Below are 7,993 nucleotides of genomic sequence, written 5' to 3' on the forward strand. Positions count from 1 at the left end.
CTCTGGACTTGGGTGTGAGTGCTTGCTCCATACTGTCACTCCTTGAAAGTCCCTGCCACCAACATAATCTGAACATATGAGTACAGCCTAACTACACGAGAGAATGATGCATTCTTTTGTTTTAGCATCTGCCTTAAAAATTAAGAGTTATTTTAAGCACTCCTGGGGATATTTTCCTATTCTTTGTAGGAACTGATTTTTTTTTAAAGAATACTTTATTCGGCCACCCCGCCTCATCAAGGGCCTCTGACTGAAGACATCGGGATCTGTTTGGGTTTTCTTGCTTCATACTGAATATTGGCAATACTTTTTAGTAATCTAGGTAGATGCTAAAAAAAAAAAAGTATGAATTAGACATATCCTTTCGTCTTTCCGCCCAAACCCAGACTCTTTTGTATTCTTTCCTGATGAATTGCACTACCATTTTCTCATTATGCCAAATCTAAAAACCCGAGCCATCCCGGGCTGATTCTCTTCAGCATCTTTCCACATCCAAACTTTTCTCAAACCCAGCGATTCTGTCTGCCTTCCCCTTTCCTACTGCCACAACTTCAGGAGGGGACTTACCTCTTGCCTGCAGTATGACAGCTCTGGTCGAACCACTCAGTTTAAGAATATGGGTTTCTGAATCAGAATTCTGCCTCTTATTACCCTATGTGATCATGGACAAGTTACTTAATCTCCATGAGAATCGATATCCTCATTTATTAATATCTTTATTTAAAAAATATTTACTGGGCATCTACCATGTTCTACACTGAGGATACATAACTGAATGAAAAATATAAATGAACCTGTTCTAATGGGCTTTCATTCTAGAGGTGGGAGAGAATATTTAAACAAGATTTTAAAAGTAAAACATGTTGACATGAGAGTCGCAGAGAAAAAATAAAGCAAGAGGAATAGGAACAACGTGAGGAAGTTACATTTGCCTAAAGACCTGAAGGAGATAAGGGAGCAAGCCACGTGGATATCATCTACAAAAAGGAGATGGTTGTAATGCCTACTTTAGCAATTAAATGAGATGATTTAAGGAAAGTGCTTAATAGAACACAAGGGTTCTATAAATATTAGCTATTATTATTTCCCTCCTTTCTGGTCAAATGATTACTAGTTTCACTCACCTCCAAATTGCCTTCCAATTTTTACATTAGAATCATGCTTCGAACAGGCTTAAAAATGGGGAGTGGTTTCTCGTTTTCTTCATCAACAGCTAGCATGACTAAATAGGCCTTTATGAGTTGGCCACTGCCTACCCAGACAGGCTCAGCCCTGCCTCTATAGGCCCTAATCTCTGAGTACCAGAATTATTGACTTCACATGTTATGCACCCTATAGCATGCTCTCTTCCCAGGCTCTCCTGTCGCTTTGTGTCTACTGCTGCTTCTGCCTGGAATTTTTCTTCTCTCTCATCATATACCCAGGACACTCCTATTGTTCCTTGAAGTCTCTTTCATGTTTGCCCTCTTTGAAACCTTCATCGACTGATGGACGTGGCTGTCTCTTATGATTTAATTGCATTTTTTTAAAACAGCTTTATTGAGATATAATTTATATCACATAGTTCACCTATTTCAGGTGTGCAATTTGATGGTTTTAAATATATTTTAAAAGTTGCGCAACCATCACCATAATCTAATTTGAGTACTTTTTCATTATCCTCAAAAGAAAGACTTAGTCTTTGTTCTTGAAACTGATATACCTGGAATGGAAGACAGATAATAAAGTAATTGCCAATGTGATGGGTATTTTCAAGGGTTTTCAAGACTTGCGTGGTGAATAATGCAATGGAAGTGTTCTAGGTCATTTGGAAATTAATGGTTCCACTAACATTGAGTTTCTAAACTGAACTTGACTCTTTCAAGCTTTAAAATTTATTTATTTTTCACTCTTTTTTGGGAAAGTACCACCACTGGTCTTTCAGTTGCATAAACCTATCGTGCTCTGGTCAGCCATAGGACTTGAGATGATCGTTGGTTTTGGCAATACAGTGGTCGTGTGGTTGTGTCAATTTGGGTTTTCCAGGAAACAGATGCCAAGACAGACTTAGAGTTGTAAGAGATTTATTGGCAATAACATTTGTGAAAAATAAAGGGGAGAAGAGTCAGTAGGGAACGCCTTCAGACTCCAATACGAGTCTGACTCCTGTGAAGGAAGGAAAGAAAGAAGGAAGGAAGGAAGGAAGGAAGGAAGAAGAAGGGAAGGAAGGAAGGAAGGAAGGAAGGAAGAAGGAAGGAAGGAAGGAAGGAAGAAGGAAGGAAGGAAGGAAGGAAGGAAGGAAGGAAGGACTGGGTAGGAAGAGCCTCAGACTGAGGTGCAGTCTGAGGAAGTTTCAGCCAGCCTAGTGGTGAGCTCTGGGCAAAGATGGACGGTCCTGTACCACTGCTGGGCTCAGTCAGGAGCTAGAAGCTCCCACCCTGCACTCTAGCCATCATCCAGAGAAAGTTGCAGCTTCTGTCAGGAGGCCCCCTTGGGCTCTGGTAACCACTCCCTGCTCTTGCCCCTTGAAGCACTCCATTGCTAACAGCCTCGGGTACTGCACTATCGCTTTAGGTTTTCTTATACTCTCCTCACGCCTTCAAAGAGTCTTTTGATGCAAATCTCCCCAAATTACCCAATTTGAATGTATCATTTGCTCCTGCTAGGACTCTGACTTATTACAAAGGAATCAGTGACTCTGAAGAGAGTGCTTTTTTTTTTTTTTTTTTTTGAACGGTACAAATAAATGGCTGATCTGGAGTGGGTTCGAGAGAGAATGAGAAGCGGCAAGATGGAGTTATGAGTATAAGCAACTCATGCGAGGGTATTTTCCTGAAAGAGGAGACAGAGAAATGGGCAAGTAGCTGGAGAGGTGTCTAGGAAAGGTTTTTGTTTTCTTTTTGGATGTGACCTATTATAACATTTGCACACAGAGGGATGACCCATTAGAGAGAGAAATTTCTTCTACAGGGAACACCTGCAGGGGCCAAGTCCTGAGGTAGGTAAGAGGTGATGGCATCTAGCGAACAAGTGGAGCCTCCACAGTAATGAGGATGGGGAACCCGTAGTAATCAGAAGGAGAGCAGAGTTTATGGGTAGGTTGGTCATGGCAAGATGAAGTTGGCTTCCGATTGCTTGCTTCTATTTTCTCAGTAAAATATGAAATGAAATCATCGGGAGTGGGGATAGCATAATGGAGCAGAGGAGAGAATGGGGTAAATCGTGGGTAGGTGAATGGATTAGGGGAATATAATCAGAGAACAGAGCCCACTTGGGACTTGTAGACACAAATTTAAAGTAACGAGTCAGCAGAGTCACGTAACTGTCTCCAGTCACATCCCCCTACGTGGACACAGTCACAGAGAAGGCAGAGAGTGGGGACTTGCCAGGTTAGCATGACAGAGGGGCAAGGATATTGAGGACCGACGGGCGTAGGTATGGGCAGGGATGACGAAGCGAGGGCTGTGCGGGGCAGCTGCGCTCCTTATACTCTGTCACTCTCCACCCTCTGTCACAACCCACCTCTCCAGACCGCATCACTGAGGCTCCCTCGCCCTCTCGCTTCTAGCTGAGTTTTGCCAATGGAAGGCACTGGCCAAAGGTCAGAGGAGAGTTCTGGGGGTTGATTCTCTCATGATCTCTCCTTACCTTCCTGTGGTTTCAGCTGCGGCTGGGGGCTCGTAGTCCTTGTTAGTTAGCCTTTCTCTCACCGTTCCAGCTTTCCTGGCCTCAGTTCCTCATTCTCTCCCCTGCCTCTTCAGGCTCTGGGTGGGAATGGCTTCTCATATTCTTATTTCCTGTCTCTGGTTGGCTCCCTCAACCTCTGTGAATAGGCCTTTTATTAAACTCTCTCTAGTTTAATTTTTCTGAGCATGCCATCTGTTCCTAGCCAATTCTCTGACGTATACAGAGGACAGAGAAATAGTGCTAAGACCTGACCTCTGAATTGGAGGTGCCCATGCGTTGAAGATTGTTGGCGTGCGGTAGCTGGTTGAGGAGGAAGTGGTCAGAGAGTGGGGTGCAGGGGATGAGTTCAGAGGTCGTGCAGTCACTGGCAATGAGACGAGAGGGGTATGAGGAAGGAAGTGGGTGGCTCGGGCGGACGGAGCGGGAGTGCATCGGAAGCGAGAAGTCGAGACGTCAGGACGCTGGAGCGCGCGACACACGCTTTACGTGGATGTGCAGTCAGTCGCCAAGGATGACCGGCGGAGGAGGCTGGGAAGGGAGCCAGTGAGTGACCAGGCACTGGCATCTGGCCCGGATGAAGAGGAGTCAGGGAGGCTAGCAGATGACAGCCACAGAGTCCGTGGTGGTATAGTTGGAGGCCATGGACTTTCGGAAAAGCTGGACGTTTTGAGTGAGGGAAGAGAACTGTCTGTGAGCAGCAATGAGGATCATGAACACCCTCTCCCCGCCTAGTCTCTGTGGTATGTGAGGCGTGGAAGGGAAAAACAGCCACCTCTTGGGAAGGCCCTGGGGAAAGCAGGTTTCAGTTTTCAGTTAGAGCTGCAGCCAGGTTTCTGCATGAGAGGGTGGAGAAAATACTCAGAAAGAGGTGGAGGGTGTGGGGGATTCTGCAGATGACACAGCTGGGGTCCTAGAGGATACAGTGTCCGGCTGTGGAGGCCGTTGTGTGTCCAGCACTGTGCTGACTACTAGGTGTATAGTGACCATCGTCTGGGTAAATGATGTTTTGGCAAATGCAGCTTGGATCTGAAATGCTGAGATTCTCTGGATACTTTTAATGATTTTTAAAAAAGACAAAAGACAGATCGTTTGAAATTGGGTCTATCTGGGAAAATCTGCGGCGTAGGGTTGATGTAATTAGGAGAAATATAAAAGAAACAGAAAGACAATCTTTGCCCTCAGAGGTGTTATCTCTTATAGTTAGTTGGCCATACGAGACATATCTAAGAATGAAAAAAACAGTTCTGGGATGATAGGAAAGTAAACGCAAGAAAGTGCCCAACAGAAGCACTAAAATGGGACTGTTGGATTTCAACCTCTCTTAGGGGACAAAAGGATGAACTATAAGAAACTAGTATTTTTTGCCTGACTACTATGTTCAGGCATTTTGTTTTGATGTAGGTTATATCATTTAGTCTTCACAGAACCCCTGTGGAATAGGTGTTATTAGCCTAACTTAAAAATGGAAAAACTGAGGCTTAGAGAGGTTAAATAATTTGCTCACAGGGCTTGTAATCTGTCTGCCAACCCCATTCTCGCTTCACGTAAATAGCCCTCCAGGAGCTTCACTTACCAGGAAAGCGAATGAGCGATGATTTTTCAACCTGATCCATTCAAGAGACTGGTTCCTGCCCCGACAGAAACACAAAGCGCATTTTCCCTTTTTAAATCAGGTCATTTATCTGTTTACATGCTATTTTTATATCGTTTACAGTAAGCTTTTAAAATATAAAATTGCATTCATATTGTGAGGAGGAAATTGTATTTCTATGAGGAAGCAAAACCACTCCATTAATAGTTGGAGATTATATAATTTTCTTAAGCATAAATTTTACTGCTATGGAAATTATAAACCAAATTTATAATGCAGTGTTGTTACTAGTAGGTCAGACTGGCAGATGACACGTCACACTTAGAAGGGGATCTAGCAGTTGAAGGAGGGCTAGCTGGTAATAGTCACAAAAAGTCTGAGACTCACCCAGACCAGTCCTGTGTCCCTCTATGGGTAGGACTGTCATCTTCTGATCTCTAGGAGCTTAAGGAGCCCGAGGTGGAGTTTCTCTGCTTATTTAACCTGTAACTCATTTCACTTTATTTAGTCTTACCAAAGGCCGGAGTTGATGCTTCTGTGATAGAAGATATGTTTCAGAAAGCGGTGAATACAAAGTGAAGGAATGGAAACAGGAAGTGTAAATGCTTTCGAGAAGTTTAGCTTTGAAGGAGAGAAGAGAGCAGGGTATGTAAAGAGGAATGAGGGAGTTAGGGTAGGTTTTGTGTTTGCTTTTGCATGATGTGACAGTTGGACATGTTTAGATGATGAGAAGGAGGAAAGAGGGGGAGACGTTGAAGACACGGGGAGATGGGGAGAGGTGGGAAAATTGTAGGACTGAGGTCTCCAAGTTTCAGGACCTTGTAGAACATAGGTAGAGGATTCTCTTTCATAGGCAGGGGACAGGAGGGAGGGCGGAGGAAAGGTCAGTAGAGGCAAGGCAGTCGTGGAACTGAGAGAGGAGTTTCTTCCACACTGGTGATGAAACCAGGAAGGGCGATGCAGGAGAGACCGAGCTGGGTTCCTGTTTTGAGTGAATGAGTGGGGAGTGACAGCAATATGGTGGAGGGAAAGAGGGCTGCAGGAGCAGAGGTTTTCAGGAGTCAGTGGCAGTATAATGGCTTGCAGAGGGAGGAGACTGTCAGCCCACTTAAGGGGGCTGAAGGGAACTGGTGCTTTGAGGGGAGGGCTAGGCAACTGGTCAAGGGAATGTTTGGTGCAGTGGAAGAGGACGTATAGTTTATCTATAATGGAACGGATTATATTAGTTATAACTGTTCTAATTGCAAATGACCAAAAATATTGGGACCCAAAGTTAACAGAGTCAAAAGAAAAGCTTCAGGAACCGGAGTGCATTGTGAGTCTTAGGAACTAGAACCAGGCACTTGACCTCATCAGGACGCTCTTCACCTCTTTTTTTTCCTTTTAGTTTAGCTTGGCTTCATTTTTCCCTATTGTAAAGGAACTTTATTCACATGGCAGAGTGTACGGTCACTTTAAAGTTCTATCAAAACAATCCCAAGGAAAAGACCTAGACTAGGCTGGCTTGGTTGTGTGATCATTTCCGAGTCAATGTTTGTGGCCCATCTTGGTCACGTGCTTTTCCTCGTGGGCAGGGTAAGTGAGTCTATTATCAGGAGGTATGGAGGAAAAGGGTGTGGGGCAAGTAGGAACATGAGCCACCACAAGCGCCCAGAGGACACGTGGAAAGGTTCTGGAGGGAGAGGAGATCAGCGGACAAAAACAACCAACAGTAGCACTGTCACATGTGAATGAGAATAGACGGGTGGAGGGACTTGTACCTGAAGCAATGGCCAACGACTCTGGAGCTGTGTGGCAGGGTGGCTATCTGAAATAATCTCAGCAGCTACAGATGGAGGAGAGGGTCTTGGTTTGAATTTGCTGTGCTTTCTAGAGGGTCCTAGTTTTCACGAACAGATGGAAAATGGTGGTAGGTAAGCGGTCCCTGGGGAGGTTGGCACATGCTGGACACAGCGGCAGATTCTGGCATGCTTCATGAGGTAACTGGCCACGTACATCTGCCAGGCGGGTCACCCAATAGATCACTTTCACTTGAGGAGAATGAATCATTTTCTTTCTGCATCGTTCTGTGCAAGGTGCTTTCCTAAACTGCTTCTGTGATTAGAAGGTCTTACATCTTAGGGAATTTGTGACTGGCTGAACTGAGTTGCTATCTCGTAGCCATCAAAAAATGGCATACGGCTGTGTCTAGTAGAAGCACTGAGGTGGTGGCCAAGGATTCTCTGGAGCTGCTTTCTTGATTGCACCAGCCCAAGACAAAGCTTACAGCACAAATGAAAAGCACTCAAGTGTAGACAGTTCTTTGCAGCCCCCCACGAAGTCGATATTCATTACTAACTTCAACCTCCTATTAACCTAGAACGTAATGTTATCCCCATGTCTATCCAATAAGGAAACAGAGGCTCTGTAAAGTAACTGGTTTAAGATCTTACAACTATTAAATTTTAATCCCCAAGGTGAAGAATGTGAATTTTAAAAAGTTATGGTAAAATTTTACTAAATAATAAATATGGTATTTCGCGGAGCTTAAATGGTATGTCAAAGTGAAATGATCACGAGAGAATATGTAAATAAATATATTGTTAAAAACAAAATAATAGCAACTAGAATTTATTGGATACTAAGGACTGTGCTACACACTCTGAACATTTAATACTCGTAACTCATTGAATTAGGTACCATTATCATTTCTTTTCAACAGATGAGAAATTGGAGAAATATTATTACTAAACCATT

The sequence above is a fragment of the Pteropus medius genome, unplaced genomic scaffold, assembly GCF_902729225.1.
Source record: "Pteropus medius unplaced genomic scaffold, Ma_sr-lr_union100, whole genome shotgun sequence".
NCBI lineage: Eukaryota > Metazoa > Chordata > Mammalia > Chiroptera > Pteropodidae > Pteropus > Pteropus medius.